The following is a 21138-nucleotide window of genomic DNA, read 5'->3' as shown; positions in this document are numbered from 1 at the left end:
CAGCATATCCCTCGGTCTCCCTCGTTAGGTTTGAATAAAGTTACTGTGCATGCCTCGAGGCACCGTGGGAGTGTCCCCTATAGGATTGGCAGTTTTGCACGTTTCTTTATTTGATCTCCTAAAAGAGGATAAGGTAACTTAGTCTCTTGTCTAATCTGTCTTTTCCCTACGGTAAGCGCATAAGGGCGGGGACTCTGGCACCGAAAATGAGGGGTTACACTTACACGGAATAGTTAAATGTTAACGATTTCTGGACCGAAAAATGGTGGCTGTTAGGTTTAGTTCTAAGAGTTGGTTCTGCCTAATGGTTGAGAATGTCTCATCCCAGTGGAAAAAGCAATTGATCACCCAACCGGTGGTATTTGGTCCTAATCTCACTAGGGAAACATTACAAAATAGAAGTCTATAAACTTACGTTACTTGAAATTGTTTTGCAAAACTAATTGGTTTTAAAAGTGGTTTTAGCAAAACTAATCATGATTTGTTCATATTTTCTAGCAACTTTTTCAAATGGCTACAGCCATATATCCCTGTTAAGCGCCGAAAAATTGACTGCGACAATTTTCAACATGGAAACATATGATCACGATGATCCTAATTCATCGAGGATCTCATGTTCGCTCTCATGGAGGCTTGTCCTTCTATTCCAGCTCCAACTGCCGCTCGAAATGTTTCGGGAGCATACAAGCGATGAAAAGGGCAAATGAGAAGCCCGAGCCTATATCTTGCAAGTCTTTCTGATGTCTTGGCCTAAGAAGCATGAGCTATGGTCTCAGCTCGTGAGATCATGGAGTCCCTGCGGGGGGCATGTTTGGACAACCGTCTGAACAGCTTATGCATGAGACTTTAAAATACATATTCAACTCCAAAATGCAAGAAGGCACCTCGTTCCGTGAACGTGTGCCAAACATTGATGGTCCACTTCAATGTGGTGGAGTTGAATGGGTCTACCATCGATGAGGGCAGCCAGGTTAGCATAATCCTGTATTCTTTGCCGGAAAGTTCATGCACTTATTAGTAATGTGATTTCATAACAAAGTGAAATATAACTTACAAACTCTTCTCAACGAGTTGTAGACATACCAATCTTTACTGAAAAAGTAAGGAGAGCAAAGGGTGAGCAAATATTGTTTCATCCTCAAGACGTTTTCATAGAGCTCGACTCAGAAACAAGTCTGCACCTTCTACTTCTAAACTCTGCAAAGGGAAAAAAGAAGAAGGTGGTTAAGGAAAAGGGAAGGCACCTCTAACCCACCGCATTGTCGCCCCGAGAGGAGACATCCACCAGTTGCTAAAGGAAATGTTTCCATTCCAATCAAGATGGACATTTAGAAGAAGAACTTCTTCGGTATCTGAAGGAGAAAAAAGTAGCCAAGGCTAAGCCAAGCGGATAAAGGTAAAATATGATTTCCTTGTACTCGAAACTTGTTTAGTGGAGAATGATGATTTGCCTAGATAATTGATTCAGGCGCCACTAACCATGTTTGTCTTCTTTTCAGGGGATTAATACTAGCGACAGCTAGAGCTGGTAAGATGACGATGCGAGTAGGCATAGGCACGTCGTCTCAGCTGTTGGTAGTGGAATGGATCCAGTTGACTTTTACAGAAATAGGTTTCTAAATTTAAATGATTATTATTGTTCCTGAACTAAAAAGAAACCTTATTTCTGTAAATGCTATTGTAATGTTAAATACACTGTTTCTTTGATTTGAGTAAACGTTTATTCATAACATGGTATCTTTATTTGCACAGAAAATCTGGAATCAAATTTATATTGCTAAGTCATTAGCCATTAATTCCCTTCATAATACTGAATGGTTCAGAACTGCCGTAACTCAAGTCAAAACGTCAACGAATTTCCCAAAAGAAAAATGCCTAACTTTTGGCATCTACGTTTAGGGCACATCAATCTCAATAGAATTGAGAATTGGTGAAGAATGGACTTCTAAGTGAGTTAGAAGAAAATTCTTTACCTGTGTGCGAATCTTGCCTTGAGGGTAAGATAACTAAACGACCTTTTACTGGAAAAGGTTTTAGAGCCAAAGAGCCTCTTGAGTTAGTACATTCTGACCTTTTGAGTCCTATGAATGTGCTAAGCCAGGGTGCTATGAGTATTTTATCAGTTTTACTGATGATTACTCCAGGTACGAGTATGTTATATCTTTTGCAACGAAGTCTGAATCCTTTGTAAAGTTCAAAAAGTTCAAGCTGAAGTTGAAAATGCATGGATAGATGAATTAAAACACTTCGATCAGATCGAGGTAAGAGAGTTTTTAGACTCCGCAATTCCAGGACTATTTGATAGAACATGGATTCGTTTCCTAACTCTCAGCGTCGGGTACACCTCAGCAGAATGTGTAGCAGAGAGGAGAAATAGAACCTTGTTAACATGGTTCGTTCGATGATGAGTTACGCTTCCTTAGCGGACTCGTTTTGGTTTGCAGTGTGAAACTACGGTATATTATACTCAACTATGTTCCCTCAAGAGTGTTGTAAGAACACCTATGGAGTTGTGGAATGGGCGTAAAGCTAGTTTATGTCCTTTCCGCATTTGGGGTTGCCTTGCACATGCTTGAGCTAATCCAAGAAGTTGAACCACGGTTGAGGTTATGCCTTTTTGTAGGCTACCCCAAGGTACACGAGGGGTATTTTTATGATCTGATGGAAAATAGGTGTTTGTTCAACAAAACGCTACTTTCCTGGAGAAGAATCATATAAGGGAGCACAGTCCACAGTAAAGTCTGTGTTATGTGAGCTTTTTAATGAAACTACTGAAACTTCAACAAGAGTTGTTGAAGAACCTGCTACATCAAAAAGAGTTGTTGATGGGAGTTCATCCAATAGGTCGGTTCCATCTCAAGAGTTGAGGGAACCTCGACGTAGCGGGAGGGTGCGAACCCACCCCCTTGCTATCTGGGTTTCATGGAAATCCTTGCTATGGTAGCAGATGGCGACGTTGAGGATCCGTTGTCTTATAAGAAGCCAATGGAGGATGCTGACCGGATGAATGGGTCATGGCCATGGATCTTGAGATCTGGCAAATGGACATCAAGAAGGACTTTCTTAATGGCAATCTCGAGGAGACCATTTATATGGTGCAGCCCGAAGGATTCATAGCCCAAGGTCAAGAGCAAATGGTTTGCAAACTGAATCGATCTATTTATGGACTGAAACAGGCGTCTCGATCTTAGAACATACGATTTGATGCTGCGATCAAGTCGTCTGCCTTTGACCAAAACGTTGATGAACCTTGTGTCTACAAGAAAATCATCAACGCTTCAGTAGCCTTCTTAGTGTTGTATGTAGACGATATCCTACTCATTTGGAATGATGTAGGTCTACTGATTACAGTTAAGAATTGGCTAGCGACCCAATTCCAAATGAAAGATTTGGGAGAGGCTCAGTTTATTCTAGGGATCCAGATTTTTTGGGATCGTAAGAACAAAGTGTTAACATTGTCTCAGACATCGTACATTGACAAGATGTTGCTCAAGTACTCGATGTAGGACTCCAAGAGGGGCCTACTGCCGTTTAGGAATAGAGTCACTTTGTCTAAGGAAATGTGTCCTAAGACGCCTCAAGAGGTTGAGGAGATAAGATGGGTCCTATATGCGTCTATTGTTGGCAGATTGATGTATGCGATGCTTTATACTTGTCCAGACATCTGCTATGCTGTGGGTATAGTCAGTAGGTATCAGTCTAACCCAGGCCAGGGTCACTGGACCGTAGTGAAGAATATCCTTAAGTATCTTCCGAGAATGAGGGACTATATGCTTGTGTATGATTTTAGGGATTTGATCCTTACAGGATACACGGATTCTGAGTTTCAGACTGATAAGGACTCTCGCAAGTCCACATCAGGGTAGTCTTCACTTTTAACGGAGGAGCTGTAGTGTGGCGAAGCACTAAGCAGGGGTGCATCGCCAACTCCACTATGGAGGCGGAGTAAGTAGCGGCTTGTGAAGCTGCTAAGGAGGTCGTTGGGCTCAAGAAGTTCTTGACAGACCTGGACGTTGTTTCAGATATGTCTAGGGCCATTACCCTCTATTGTGATAATATTGGGGCAGTAGCAAACTCCAAGGAGCCAAGGAGTTACCGGTGCGGCAAACATATAGAGCCAAAGTATCATCTGATCCGTGAGATAGTACATCGAGGGGACGTGATAGTCACGCAAATCGTTTAAGATCACAATGTTGCTGACCCGTTTACGAAGGCTCTTGCGACTACAGTGTTTGAGGGTTACCTATGGAGCATGGGTCTACAGGATCACCCGCGGCTGAACTAGGGCGAGTGGAAGATTTTATTGTACTGGGCTTTTGTGCCCTAGTTTATTGTTTTGTACTAAATTTTTTTTGTACACCCTATTTCGCTTTGGGACAAGTGGGAGATTGTTGAGGTTGATGCCCTAAAGTCTCGTGTCTTGTAGTTTGTGCACAGTATATACGAACATCTGTGATTGTTAATATATGATATTTACTTCACATCTTGTTGTTTTTCTCTTTTACTTGTATTAGTTACTTTACCACAAACCAATAAACATAAAATCTCTGGTTATCTGCATGTGACTCAAGCATGTATGTGGTGACATACAAGTGGATCATGTCTTGAGTGATAACCAAAATGGTTTATAGTATATGGATATAGGAGGGAAACCTTATCCTGGTAATGCTACGAACGCGACCCGCTTTGTGGAATAATCACAACTGTGGTGACTTGCCACAGATGATCTGATCCTGATCATTTGTGTTGGGGACATGCGAGTGGGAGCGTCTTATACAAAGAGTTTATATAAGACTTGACCACGAAGTGTTAATGTCTTGTTATATAACACCGTTCATGACAGAGACTTCACTTCACTAGGATGACCATAGGTAACATGACCTTAATCCTGAGTGGATTGGGAACTCCTGCCATTGAGGGCGGTCCTTTGATTTGTATGGGTGCGAGTGGCCAAGTGTCGATTCAAACCTACCATTTTGGGGATACAACTGATTTAGGAGCTAGGAACTCAACTACACAAGATGGAATTCACTCCTTCCCTGAGGCAGGGGTAAATAGATAGATGGCTCCCTTAAAGGCTGATTCCAGGGCTTGAACGATGTGGCGCCACACACACCTTCTCTTGGCTCGAGAGGTGTTCACACATAGTTGGACTATATTGTATTATTCATTAGAGGAATAGGTGGTACTTAAGGAGTGAGATGTGACTACAGGGGTAAAATAGTAAATTGGCCTAGTTGTACTTACGAGCATCTGTTAAGGGTCATCATACTCATGATTGGTTATATCCAATGGACGCAGAAATATATTTGTGGTAAGAAGAGTTCAGCTGTTGGTCTTTAGTGGAATCACTGACAGTTAACAAATGGTGAATCTCGTGGCTAAAGAGTTTAGTCAGCTATTCACGTACCATTAGAGCTTCGAGCCACAGGTCCATTAGGTCACTTGGGTAGCTTGGATAAAGTCGTGAACTAGTGTTTGGGTTAATTTGAAATGTTCAAATTGACAAGAGTAAATACAATTATATATGATATAATTGGAATGGCTAATTATATATGATATAATTGGCTAAATGTATGAGATACATTATTTTGGAGGAAATTAGATATAAATATGATTTATATCAAGNAGATATAAATATGATTTATATCAAGTAGAGGAAAAATACTATAGTAGATATATGATATCAAACAATAGGATATAAATATAATATGATTATATTTATTAAATAAATTAATTGATTAATTATTTAATAATTAACCAATTAAATGTTTGAATGTGGGAACGTGGGCCGTGAGGGTTAAGGTAATCGGCGGGATAAAGGTTGAAAATGGTTTTCAATTTAGATACAATTCATTCATGCAATTGATATCCCGCACCCAAAAGAAACCGTGAAAGATTGATCACCGAGAGCCTATACGATAGATTCGCTTTCATCTAAACAATCGTCTAGTTCGCGCGTTCCCGAAACGATCGTATACCAGTTTCCTAAACGATTGTTCAGTTTTTCCTAAACGATCGTGTAGTTTTACTATACGATAAGCATCCCCACTATACGATAGAAAAATTTCTTCTCGTGCGCGCTTGTCGTCTACACAATTTTCTCTCTTCCGTCTTCTACTAAACTCACCAGAGCCCATTCTCTTAGTTTTTGACGTCGAGGATACCTGGGGTTCCCTGGTGGTGATGTTATCCCCGAATCCTTGTTCGTGTACGTTCGGATCGTGCAGTAACAGACGAGAGACTCGTCGGGTGCTGGTAGATCGATGGAGTTTTTTCGCTACTGTGGGTTCACACAATCGAAGATCGTCTTCCTCTGGTATGAACCTCTTCTCTATACTTTATCGTATTCTGAGCATGTTGTTGTTGAGTTTAATATGCATAACTGTTAGTATAGAATATATATCGTTTATATTCCAATCACTGTGAAATCGAAGCGACCTAAACCCACTCATGGAACTCTCGTTTTAAGGTCTTTCACTTCCGACCACACACATGAGTTTATTGCTCTTACTAGAAATTCCAAGGATTTAGTAGAAGATTTTGTTGATCCGTCTTTGATTACTCAGAGGATATTAGGATGTATGTTAGTAATGTTGTTGTCGATGATTTACTTACTATTTTTAGATGAGATGTTGATTCTAATGTGTCTGAAATTGGGTTGGCTGCTAATGAGAATGTTCATTCGTCTGAATATGACTTGAATGAAAATGAAGGTGTTAATGTGAATGAAGAAAATGTTTTAAATACCATGGTTGAAAATATTGTGTTTGCTTCTTCTATATTCGGTGCTAATGCTTCACAAAATATTTCTGTTAATCTGGTTGTTGTTAGTACCGACACTTGTGAAGTGGCTTAAACTGTTGAAAAGAGTGTTAAGACTCTGCCTGAGACATCTGTTATGCCTGACCAGGGAATTATTTGTTATACCTGAGACATCTGTTGGTCCTTCAAGACCTACTACATCAAATATCTCATTTGTTCCATTAGATGGTATTTCTTTTCATACTGAGGCAGGAACTAGTCTATGGAAATTATGGTTATGAGAAAAATTGTGGATGAAAAGGAATTGTCAAATAGAACTCAAGACTATTTCGGTCTTGTGAATTTGATTCTTCAAGCTCAACATGACAGAACTGTGCTAATTACGAGACCATTCTACCCTCAAGTTGTGCGAGAATTTATTGTCAATCTTTCTCCAGAGTTTGACAATCCTAATAGCCCTAATTTTTATAAAGTTCACATTTGAAGGCATCCATTCATCTTTACTACTAATCTCATTAATAAATATCTCAATAGAACTGTTCCTATTGATGTTTCTGAAAAGCAACCATTGCTGAGAGAGTTGGCATTTGAATTAACTGGGGGAGGAGGGGGGGCAAGGTCATCTTGGCATAAGAAAGGTCAACTGTCCACTGTCATTCTGAGTACTAAATGTGTTTTTCTTCATAGGATTAGGATCTTCAACTGGTGTCCTTCCTCTTACAAATCAGGTATTTTTGTTTCTCTCACTACATTGTTATATCAGATTGGGACTGGGGCTCTTTTCGACTATGGAAATTTTTTACTTAATCAGATCAAGTGCCACATTGGATCCCATGCCTTGAAATTACCTATTTTCTATCCTCATTTAATTTGTGGAGTATTGCTTGCTCAAAAACCAGATTTTTTTACTGCCGAGATGTTGGTTCTACTTTTGCTCTTATTTCAATTCATTCTAAACTTCTATAAAATTATCATGTCTCAAATCTAGTTACTTTTTCCTCTCTATCTATGTTGATGATCACAGTCAATCTTTGATTGAATCTCCTTTTGGAAGTCTAGTTTTGCATCATTTTTCAAATGAATCAAAGGATATGATGCTCAAATTCAGAGCCTTCAGGAGAAAAATTAACTGTTGACAGGATGTTATAGACGATGCGTGTAACATTGGTCAGGTTTGCTGGGGCATTTTCCTCTCAACCACGGGACTAATTTTTTAAGACAAAAAGGGGAAGACTTTGTGGTAATGGTTTTGTGTTGGAGATCTGGTGCTATATTGGAGATACTGAAGAAAGATTTGCTTATTTGAGCTTGTTCTATTTTGGTCTTTGGTTTTAGATGAACTTAGTGTTGGTTATTTGATGATTTTTTGTTATATATTTGGCTGGCTAAATGACCTTGGTTTTTTTACTTCTGTTGTAAAGACTCTTGCATCTTTGGTTGTTACTAATATTGTCTCGACTTTATTGCTGACATTCATTATTTTGATGGTTGATTGTTTCATGTTCTGCCTTAAAAAAAAAAAAAAAAAACATCAGCCAAAAGAGGAGTTTGTTAGAGTTTTACAAATTGCTCTATATTTTTCTATGGCATCTTCTGATGGTTTTTGCAATTATCAAATGATGTCTTAATCATTTGTGTCAAACATGTCTAATTACTACATAATTTTTAATTTTCCTAATCTGAAATTTATATGCAAAATATTTTTTTGCTTCATAATTCTTGAAATTTGTAAAAAAAATATAATGGTCAAATTTTTCTTTTTATGGTGCATCTTATCTTTTTGAAAAAAGGGAAATATTTTCTTAACATTCTTTTCTTTATTGGCTATGGTCTTTTTAAGGCAAATTTTGATCTTCTTCGAGGGTTATCGCATTTGTTGATTATCAGAAAAGTGTAATTATTTGTGATTGAATAGTGCATCATTGTGATTTGTCTTGGAAACCGATTTGTTCTTGGCGGTTTTTTTCTGCTGGGTTTTGTTGATCGTTGGCCACTTTATTCTGTTGTGTGTATCCTTTGGATAAATCATTCAAAGAACTTGCAAATACTACTTGTTTGGGGGGCCTAAGACATCACTGAAGAGTAGGGATTCTCTATCGTAGGGGGAGCCTAAGACTTAGTACTCGAGAAGGATTTCTCCATCTTAAGGAAGACCTAAGATTCATCAATGAAGGGAGTTCACTAAGTTGCAAAAAAGATAATCAAGTGGAGAGGTGTTTCACACACTTTCGAAAGTCGAAGTGTTCAACAGTAATACTATCATTCTTAGGGGGAGCCTAATTTCTTTTGAGAAGGAGTCTCACATCTAGAGGAAGCCTAAGTGATTTGTGAGTTGGGCTCTCTGTAATTCACCGTAATAATCAGAGTATTACAAATAAGTACTACATTGTAATTTTAACTCTTTAATATTAGTGGATTATCTTTATTGGGCACACTATCCCCTAGACGTCGGTGGTTTTATCGCCAAACTGGGTTACCAGTTCCCGTGTGCTTTTACTTGTTTTCTTCTTGTTGGAGTTTTTTTGTTACAATGCTTATAAAAGCTTTCCATTTAACATCTGTATTTCGAGTGATGAGTTTGTTGGGTTTTATGCCATAAAACTCGTAGATAGTAAATGTAAATAATTAATTGTCATCAATAAAGAGTTATCAATGTTATTTCAATAAGTGTTCTTGATTGTAGTATATTCACTTTGTAAAACCCTAAATCCAATAAACTAACATCCTATGTTTTCTTATGAGTCTTGAAATATATGTGGAGACATATAAGAATCAATGTATAAGATACAACCTAAAGGGTCTATAGAATAGGGATAAGGTTGGATACCTTATACTGGTTACACTACGGTTATGATCCACTTTGTATTGGATACAAACATAATGATCCAACGCGTTTTTTCAGGCAACATGCGAGTAGAGGTATTCTATGCAATGAGTTTGCATAAGACCGAACTGTGAAATGGTAACCACTAGATGTAACTCTATTGACTAGTTAGGTTTCTATTCCAATGGGATGACCTAGGCAACTTAGTCTTGAGTCTATTATGAACTCCTATTCATGAGAGGTTATCCTTTGATTTGTATAGGTGAGAGCAGCTAGTTCGCTGACTCAATATACCTACCATTTTGGGGACAAGACTGAGTAAGGAGTTGGGAACATAATAATACAAGATGGATTTTACTCCCTTCCGAAAATAAGGTAAGTAGATGAGTGTTCCCTTAAGTGGTGTCTCCGGAACTTGAACAAAGATCCCTACCCTCTCACTATCCCAAGAGGAGTTTGTATTTATTAGTTGGACCATAAATAGGTCATTCATTAAAGAAGCACTGGTACTTAAGGATAAAGAAGTAACCCAAGGGTAAAACGGTAATTTTGACCCAACTGGTGTTACGAACACTTGTGAAGGACTAACTTGTTGTTATTGATCTATATCTAGGAACACAGAAATATACCTGTAGTGAGAAGAGTGCAGATGTGGGTCTTTAGTGGAGTGTACCCACAATTAACGAATATTGATTAATGAGGTTAGTGAGTTAATCTATAGATTCATGAGGTCCCCTTCCTAACTCATAAAGCACATTGAGGTAATTATGTCTTGAGTAGAGTTTGAAATGTTTAAATTCACTTAGGAAAATAATATAATGTATAATGATACATTATAATATAAAGTTTATATTCTAATTAAACTTTATAATATAAATTTTTAATTTTGGATATGATTCAAAATTAATTTATGAGAGAATTAAATATTTGAATAAGTTCAAATATTAAATTAATATGAATTGGATTCATAATAAAACTATCGAAAAAATTAATGCATATTGGACGTACGTTAAAACTATAGGTTATGAGAGAAATACAATTGAATATGATTCAAATGTAGACTAAATTAAATATTTGATATTTAATTTGATAATTAATTAATTGGAGAATCAATTAATTAATGATTTGATTTGATTTGATTTAATTTAATTTAATTAATTGAACTAAAACTATAGGTTATGTGAGAGTTGTTTCATTTAAATATTATTTAAATAAAATCATTAATTAAATTAGATACATCCCAATGTATGAGTCAGGGGAACAAAAATCTCCCCTGATGATATTTACATGCACAGGATAATGGTATGAGGGCTCACGCATGAATTAATCTTCTTCTTATTTTAGGGCAGAGGAAAGGAACCTACAAAACAAAAAGAAGAAGCTAAGCTATAAAAGCAATAAAGGAAAGCATTAAAAAAATTTCACCTAACTTCCTCCAAGAAGGGTAAATTTTTAACCTTGGTTACTCGACGTGACCTGTCTCCTGTCAAAGTACAAAGAAATTCTCGTATTTCTCTGGTCCCTTCTTAGATGAGTCAATATTGCTCGATAAGGCTATAAGGCTCTTCATCTCCTGAACAAAACCAAACAGGTCGAATTTGGTATTTCTAGTATATGGCAAAATAGGGAAAAAGAAAGAAACAAACGACTCAAGTGACCCAAAAGAGTTGAGATAAAGAAAAGACTTAACAGACTCGCTAGGACTAGGGGAGGAAAATTATATACGAAATACCAGGAGTTAGAACAGGGCGAGATCTTTTGACTTCTAACTCTATCACCTAGATGTCATCAGATTTAGGCTCTAGATCCTCCTTGGCCTCACAAGCTGGGGAGCATGGCGTGATATCCTCATCATCACTAGAGAGGTAGCACTCAACCGAAAACTTTACCTCCAAGGTATAGATGATGAGCTGCTCTGATTGGCTCTCTAATCTCTGCACGACCTCTGTCAGCTGGGCAACATGGTCGATCATGCTTTGCAACTGAAGATGGGTGTCCTACTAAAACTGAATGGAGTTATTAGCAAGTTCAAAAATTAAAAACTCCAACATTATACCTAGGTATGAATCTCCAAGAAGTGGCTCATCCTCTATCGTATCGACATCAACTACCTCATGCCTTGAACATCTAGGAAGTCAAGGAAATGGTCTAGCAATGGCTCGTTCGGCCTACCAAATTATGTAGCAAGTTGGGCAATAAGGTTAATTAGGCTTTGCAAATCAATTGCAGCACCTGCCTTGGGGTAAAGACTCTCCTTTTGGAAGCTAATAATTGGCAGAAATGGCAGTTATTATAAGCCTTTTATTTAGAATCATGAGGGCTAATAAGTAGAAAATGCAGTGATAATACTTAGAATTTGCGAAAAATTGAGTTTTGTGTCAATTAGCACCTAAATCCTCACTGACCCCAACATTATGCGTTACTCCATGTCAAAATGTCTATTTTTGTAGCTGTCGCAGGAATCAAATGCATACGTTTGAAATTAGCCATCGTAGACAAACGCATGTGTTGAAGCCAGGCGATTGCAAAGACAAACGCATGAGCTAAGCAATCGCAGACGATAATCACATGCGTCCAACGCATGGAAGTTGCGGTAATCGCATGCATCCAACGCATGGTAATTGCGGTGATCAAATGGAGATTGTGGCCACAGAGTGATAGCCATAATAGAAGATCGCAAGATGGGTAGAACGCGTTGATAACTGCAGCTAAATTAAGCTCGGACGCATACCTTGGGAGTATCAACAAGATAACTGCAGCTAAAGAGCCATACCGTCATCATGATAGATGTCGGCGTCCAAACTCTATAAATAGCCCTTAGGACCTTCATTTTACACCATCCAAGCTTCTGCCTCAAGGCAGAAGTTTGTGATCACAGATGAGAGCCTGAAAGAGATTTCCAGTGAGAATTTCTCATCTCCATAACCCAAACCGAGTGACGATCGGAGTATTCACCGAAGATAGAGCTCGAGAGAGACATCTCCACCATTCAACCATGGCACCACCGGTAGCCTTGATGCAGATTCCTTCATCACCCTTCTAGTCTCTATATTATATTACATTTTAGCTTGAGATATTATGATATTTTGTGATCAATGCAAATCCTAATTCCTCCATTATCGTCTTCTTTATCATCTTCATTTCTATCATATTTTATCTTCAGCGTTTATTTATCAAAGTCAATCACATGCTTAATCGTGTAGCCTAGAGATAGGAAGCAACCCACCGAGAGGTGTGCGTTGTGCGAGTATAGTGAGTTAATTCTCTTTGCTTGATGAAAGGCCATAGCAACGCTTGTCTATGGGATGTTGCATTGCTTGTCTATAAGTTAAATATCCGCGTCTAACTGCCTGAGAAGGTAAGAGATGGAACGCACTAAGCAAGGTTCGCATTGTTCCTAGAGATAGGCACAATCTTATGCTCAACGCAACCATGCACTATAGAGATATAGTCATGCGGCTGACCACTGAGAGGTGTGATGCGTTAGTGCAACGAGCTGGGATTACTCGGGCGATTTAAGACAGTAAACATCACTATGCGTTATTGGTTGTTGTGTTTCTACCTATTCTCATTGTAAACCTCCTAGTGCTCAATCTGTTTAGCTAGGAGTAGGAGTAGTGTATAAGTCATTTAAACTTTCTTCGCTTTATTTTTTTTATTCCTCGCCCCAAATGCATCACTTCACAAATATTATTGAGTGACAAGTCCTCATGTTCGACCTTGGATTACTCGAGAAACTTGCGTTTGTGTTATACTTGGCATAAGCGTAAGAAAACTTGTGATAGGAACGCATGGTCATTGCATGCTAAGATTAATGCATCATCATTCTGACGAATGATCTCAGACGTATGGGAGCAAACGCATCATTTATGTCTAATGCATGATTTCATGTTCAAACCCATCCGTCCTTAATAATTAGAACAAAAAAAAACGTGTTCCTAAAATAATCCCAACAGAAGCACTCGAACTTCTGCTGCCTACGGAGTTTATCCTACTAAAGCTTAAAAGTACTGTCAGCAAGCTCTAAAACCAAAGCCTCTAAAGACGTAACTTACCTTGAAGACTGAGCATGAGTCAACTGGTGGAGTTCTGTGAAATCTTGATTGTCCAAGCTCTACTGCCATCCTGAGTATCCATGGCCAAAAGACTCCTCCCACCAAAAATGGTGAGACTCATAGTCCAAATAACCATAATATCCCTTCTCAGAATGCATGTGGTACTGGACTCCACTATAACCTTGGGCCTACTACCTCTACTTACTACAAACTCCAGTCTATCATGTGGCCAACGAAGGCGGTCAACTCGACAATGTGGCAGTCGAGGCCACTTACCTTGTTGTCAAGACCTACAACTCGACTTTCGGACATCAAATATTGATTTGGAAATCTTGTCATGCTCAACTAACACAAGAAAGAAAACAAATCAAAGAAAAAGAAATTTTAACTAAAAACTAACTAAGAAGAACTAATTGGCCTCCTTGGCAACGGCGACAATTTGATCGGAAGAAATCTCTTTGGTGTTGCTCCTAAAATACCGCTAAGTCAAATAATATTTATAAATCACTAAACAAACTACTTATATTAACTAGTACAATTTGATATCACCCTTCAATTCGAATTAGCAAAAGCAATGCGAACTGGGATCGCTCGCCAGCTAGGTCAGATTCGTTCAAGACAATTCCCACGAAACTCTTTTCATACAAGTTGACTGCTCTATGACGGGCTTCCCCGTGGGCTGGGCTTGGCTTGAATGCCGGTTTGGATTTATCGAGAGAGGGGCCAAAGTAAGATAGTGAAAAGAGCAGAGAGTCCCAACTGAACAACGAAATCGATCCTCGTAGTAGGCTGGACCAACATCCAACCGANATCTTTCACGTACTGAAAGGCAAGCCTTTCTCATGGGGAATTCTCCTTGGCTGGGTTGCTTCTCTCTTTTCCTGAAGCTCTCTTCCTTGATAGTTACAAGCGGTAAGTCCATGGTCAAACCATAGGGATACACGGAAGATTAATTTATTGAAGCTCATTTTTAGTTAAAGTAGTAAAATGGAAGGGGGAAGAGGGTTAATGTGGATTGGATAAGTCGAAATGCATAGAAAATAAAGTGCAAGTAAAGTAAAGATAGAAATGCAATCAATAGAGATGCTCTAGCTTAGAGGATGAATACCATAATGGCTCAATGTAATCTTATTCATTGAATTATTCAAATGTAATCTTGTGATTCTTAATTATGCCTAGCCCAATTGATTGGACATCCAACAAGTGGTCCTAATTACCTAATTAGCTAAACATGCTAGATGAATCCATACTAAACATATTTATCTAACCGCATTATGCTCTAGGGCTTACATTAAGATGAATATTTAGTTTCCATCGCCTAACCAAACATCCAATACAATTTCCTCTAGGTCAATAGGAGCAATACTATTCGTTATAAATAACAATTTGCAAGCCTATCTAACCTTTTGCTTCTTAGAAATCAATTTATAATTTTATGTCACATATTACAAGCCAATATTTAAACATTCAATCATAAAATCCCAAGTAGTTTGTCAGAAAATCAAGAGAAAATATGATTATAAAGCGATTTAATCAGAAAGGAAACCCATAATCAAGATATATAAAATTGCATTCAAATAAACCTCCTAAAATTACAAAGAGTTCAATCCAAAAACCCCTAAACTAGAGAAAACCCTAGAACTTACCTTCCCATGGGATGAAGAAGAAAAATCTAGGCTTCATCTACACTGATTACATAAGAAGAATGAAGAAAATAGAGAAAAACACAAGTGGAAGAAATTCAGCTAGAGGGCGAATGGGGGGTCGATTCTTCTACCCTAAAATGAAGAATTTTTTATATAGCAGTCACGGTGGCGCCGTGACACTCCATCAAAGTATATAGCACCATGGCGCTAGCACCAAAATACGGTGCTTCTAGAAAAAGCACCGTGGCACTAAGCACTGTGCCTCTAGGGGTGTTTTCGTCATTTTGCCTTCTTTGAAGTTCGAACACTCTTTTTGGCTTCTAATTGCTCCAAATTAACCCCAAACAGTCTGTAACGGCCGATTCTACCTCTTTGGCCCCCGAAATCTATAAATATGCTAAATAAACACATTAAAACATAGTAACGACCTACAATTAAGAAGCTAAAGATAGCACATTTTTTATGCTATCAAGAGGCGTCGTATGTTCTTGGGATCCAAATTATTAGGGATTGTAAGAACAAAACAATGACTCTATCTCAAGTAACTAATATCGAAAAAAAGTTGACTCGATATTCGATGTAGAGCTCTAAGAAGGGTTGATTACTTTTCAGGCCTGGGGTTCACTTATCTAAGGAACAGCGTCCTAAGACACCTAAAGAAATTGAGGATATGCGACATATTCCCTATGCCTCAGCTGTGGGCAGCTTAATGTATGTTTTTCTCTGCACTAGGCCAGTCATTTGATATATAGTAGGAATAGTCAATAGGTACCAATCCAATCCAGGGTTAGACAACTGGATTGTGGTTAAGAACATCCTTAAGTATCTTAGGGGAGCAAAGGACTACATGTTGGTGTATGGAGCTAAGGATTTGATCCTTACGGGATACACCTATTCTGATTTCCAAGTTGACAAGGATTCTAGGAAATCCACGTCAGGATCAGTGTTTACCCTAAACGGGGGAGCTATAGTATGGCATGGCATCAAGTAAGGATATGTTGTAGACTCCATAATGGAGGCAGAATATGTGGCTACTTGTGAAGCAGTAAAGGAAGCAGTTTGGCTCAGGAAGTTCCTAAATGATTTGGAAGTCATTCCAAACATGGACATGTCTATCACCTTAATATTTTGACAATAGTGGGACAGTAGCCAACTCTAAAGAGTCTCGTAGCCACAAACGAGGTAAACATATTGAGAGGAAGTACCACCTGATATAGGAGATTGTACAATAAGAAGATATGATCGTCACAGAGATTGCTTCAGAGCACAACATCGTTGATCTTTTTACGAAGGCTCTCTTGGCTAAAGTGTTAGAGGGTCATCTAGAAAGTCTAGGTCTGCGAGACATGTACATTGTATAATCTAGGGCAAGTGGAAGATGTATAATAGGTATATTGATGTCGTTTAAGTGAGATGTAAGTCTCCAGTATCAACGGCGTTATATACAGAGTCTAGTCATTTTGTGGTCTGGTCTTATACAAACTCTTTATATAGAACACCCCCACTCGCATGTTTCCGCATGAATGGTCAGGATCTACCATCTGTAGTAGTTTACAACGCTTGCCAACCTCTACAAAGAGGGTCATATCCGTAGTGTCAACAGGATCAGGAATCCCTCGTTAATTCTTATATCACAAATCTAAAGGCATAATCCACTTGTATATCTCATATACATGCTTAAGTTTACATAAGATAACCGTGGAGCTTTGTTTATTGGATATGAGTAAATGCCAAAATGAAATAACAATTATTTTATTATAAACAATGTGTACACACAACGAGACTCCGGGAGAATTAGGACACCAATCTCAACCATTTCCCACTTGTCCTAATGCCTCGAAAGACTAATGTACAATATACAATACACTAGGGCATACCCCAGTATCACCACTTGCCCTAGACAAGATGTTGCATGTCCTGCAGACCCAGACTTTCCAAGTGACCATCAAACACTTCAGCCGTGAGAGCCTTTGTAAAGGGATCGGTAACGTTGTGCTCCATTGCGTTTTTCGTGACTATCACATCACCGCGATTCACGATCTCCCTAATCAAGTGGTATTTTCGCTCTATATGCTTGCCCCGATGATGACTCTGAGGATCCGTCGAATTTGCCACAACCCTGTTGTTATCACAATAAAGAGTGATAGGCAAATCCATATTTGGAACAACTTCCAAATCTGAAAGGAATTTCCTCAGCCAAACAGCCTTTTTAGTTGCTTCACAAGCCACTACGTATTCGGCTTCCATAGTGAAGTTCGCGATGCATCTTTGTTTGATGCTTCGCCACACTACAGTCCCTCAATTCATAGTGAAAATTGACCCTGATGTCAATTTACGAGAATCTCTATCGATCTGAAAGTCAGAGTCTGTGTATCCTGTAAGGATCAAATCCTTGTCTCCATACACGAGCATGTAGTTCTTCGTTCTCTAAAGATACTTAAGGATCGTCTTGACCGCCATCCAGTGATCAAATCCTGGATTAGACTGATACCGATTCGTACTGCATAGCAAATGTTGGGTCTAGTACACAACATTGCATACATTAAGCTTACTACAGTTGAAGTATAGGGAATCCATCTCATCTCCTCAACCTCTTGAGGCGTCTTAGAACATTTATCCTTAGACAAAATGATTCCATGCCAGAAGGGTAACAAACCCCACCTCTTCAGCTTTCTCATGGCATATTCTGTGTACATGTCCCCACGGTTGAGTGCTTCAATAATTTTTTGTCTTCAACATTCAAAATACAGTATTGCGCGATACAATGTTAGCCTAACCAAAGAAGTAATTGGTAACATTCTAGCATCTTTGAAAACATCATTCATACATTCAGCTGCATTGCTTGTCATCCACCCACCATCATGTGATTGGGTCAGAAAAATATTCAAGGCATTCAGGGTTCAACTGTTTCAACTCTTTCATGCACCACGCCTTTCGTGTTTATTTCTTGCCTTAAACACCAAATCTTTTAGTTGCTTCGATTTATATTTCGTATTGAAATTACTAGCAACATTGAAGACAATAACGATGGTATGCTCTAGGTTCACTCCAACCAATTTTCTCATTATTAATTGCAGCAAAAATGCCCTTATGTCTACTAGAAATCAAGCAAATACCATCTCGTTGGGTAACATATTCACGCAATGCCCACAGAAACTATGACCAATTGGACGAATTTCCACCTTCAATAATAACAAAATCAAGGGGAAAGATATGCCTGTTTGCATCAATAGATAAGGCGGTCAATAATTTTCCCTTATACCTTTCATAGAGATGAGTTCTATCGATCTGGATTAATAGTCTACAATATTTGAACCCTTCTCTTGTAGGACTGAAGGACCAGAAAACTTGACCAAAAGTAGTCATACCTAGCACATCAGACGGAAGAAAATACCAATCTGATTGTATTCTTGGATTGTAATGAACTAAAGCACTCAACCAATACGAAAGCTCTGAATATGATTTCTCCCAATCACCAAACACAACAATCAATGCTTTTCTCTTGGCTTGCCACACTTGTCTATAATTAACATTATAGCCATATTGTTTTTTTATTGCTTCTTGGAGTAGGGCCACAGGTACCCTAGGACCAGCTCTAACTAAATTTTGGATTTCGATATTCATAAAATTTGAATCAAGCTGTGAATGATCCTGTGTCAATTTTGAATACAAACATGAGTGTTCCCCTTCAAGTTTAGTGATTTCGAACATCCCATGAGTTTTAAGCCGACATGCCCGCAACCTCCAATCACAACCATCATTCCACCATTTGCATCTCAGATACCAAATATCTTGATTTGGTTCCACTACAATAATCTCCTAGTGTTTTGTCACGCAGTATTTTTTTTATAGGAAGTTGTAAATCTTCTTTAGTATTAAATAACATTCATTTCTGTATTAAACTATAATTCTCTACACATAGACTCCTTTCTTCCAAAGTTGACCCTCGTTCACATGTTGAATTAGTAATTTGCTAATCTATTTGGGTAAAAATATCTGACGGTACCAACTCAATATCTTGTTCCTCACTTCTATCATTTCCAAATAATTTATCAAGTTCAATGTCAATATCACTATCTCCATCATTTTCAGGTTCAAGAATGACTAAATCTTCTGGACGCATTGACATATTTATTCGACATATTTATTCAAATTTTTTCAACTATTATAGTTGACGAAAAATATGTTAATATGACAAAAAAATTTATTTTTCTTTTTAAAGAAATCCAAATATTTTCTTAAATCAATCCAACAAAATCACCAAAAAAAAATATCCCAACAATTTATAAAGTATAGATTACAAAAATTCAACAGTCTAATTACAAAAAAATAACCAACTCAAATCTAATACATTTAAATCAGCCATACGTAAATCTATACATAAATCAGCTCAAATCGTATAAAAAAATCAGTCCAAATCAAACATAAATCTATCTATAAAATATATATAAATCATATAAATAAATCTATACATAAATCAGCCCAAATCATCCCAAGTATACAATTATATAAAATCATATAAATAAATCTATAAATCAACCCAAATAAACAAATTTATAAAAGCCCAAACATACAAATTCATAAATTAGAAAAAAGTAAATAAAAAGTTTTACTTACGGCGGATGGCGACAAAGGGTACATCGGCTCACGGCAGCAGAGGGTAGATCGGTTCACGATGGTGGAAACAACAACTGTTGGGGTTTGTGTCCTAAAGTATCGTATCCAGTAGTTTGTAAACAACTTTGTACGAACACTTGTGATGTATAATATAAATGATATTTACTTCACTACTTGACTTTGCATATTTAGATTTTACCACAAACCAATAAACTTAATATCCCTGGTTATTTGTATGTAACTCAAGCATGTATGTGGTGACATACAAATGAATCATGTCTTGAGTGATAACCAAAATAGTCTGTAGTATATGGATATAGGAGGGAAACCTTATCTTGGTAACGCTACGGATGCGGCCCGCTTTGTGGAATGGTTACAAGTATTGTGCATTGTCACAGATGGTCTGATCCTGATCATTCGTGTAAGGGACATGCGAGCAGGGCATCCTATACAAAGAGTTTGTATAAGACCTGACCACGAAGTGTTAACTTCTTGTTATATAACACCGTTCATAACTGAGACTTCACTTCACTAGGATGACCATAGGTAACATGACTCAATCCTGAATGAGTTAGAAATTTCTGCTATTGAGGTCTGTCCTTTGATTTTCATGGGTGCGAGTGGCTAGAACACCGACTCAAACCTACCATTTTGGGGATTTGTCTGATTTAGGAGTTGGGAACTCAGATACACGAGATGGAATTCACTTCTTCCCTGAGGCAGGGGTAAGTAGATAGATAGCTCCCTTAAGGGTTGATTCCAAGGCTTGAACAATGTGGCGCCACATACCTTCTCATGGCCCGAGAGGTGTTCACACATAGCAGGACTATGTTGTATTGTTCATTAGAGGGATCAGTGGTACTTAATGAGGAAGATGTAATTATAGGGGGAAAATGGTAAATTGACCTGCTGTAATTACGAGCATTTGTGAAGGGTCATCGTACAGATGATTGGTTATATCTAATGGACATAGAAATATATCTATGGCAAGAAGAGTTCAGCTGTCGATCTTTAGTGAAATGTCTGGCAGTTAACGGATGGTGGATATCGTGACTAAAGAGTTTAGTCGGCTATTCACCTACCGTTGGAGCTTCGAGCCATAGGTCCATAAGGTCCCCTTGGTAGCTTGGATACAAGTTGAGAGTCAGTTTTTGGGTCAATTTGAAATGTTCAAATTGATATAAGGGAGTTCGATTATATATGATATAATTAAACGAGTTAATTAAATATG

Source organism: Benincasa hispida, chromosome 9 (genome assembly GCF_009727055.1).
Source record: "Benincasa hispida cultivar B227 chromosome 9, ASM972705v1, whole genome shotgun sequence".
Lineage (NCBI taxonomy): Eukaryota > Viridiplantae > Streptophyta > Magnoliopsida > Cucurbitales > Cucurbitaceae > Benincasa > Benincasa hispida.
Note: the sequence above shows the minus strand (reverse complement) of the source record.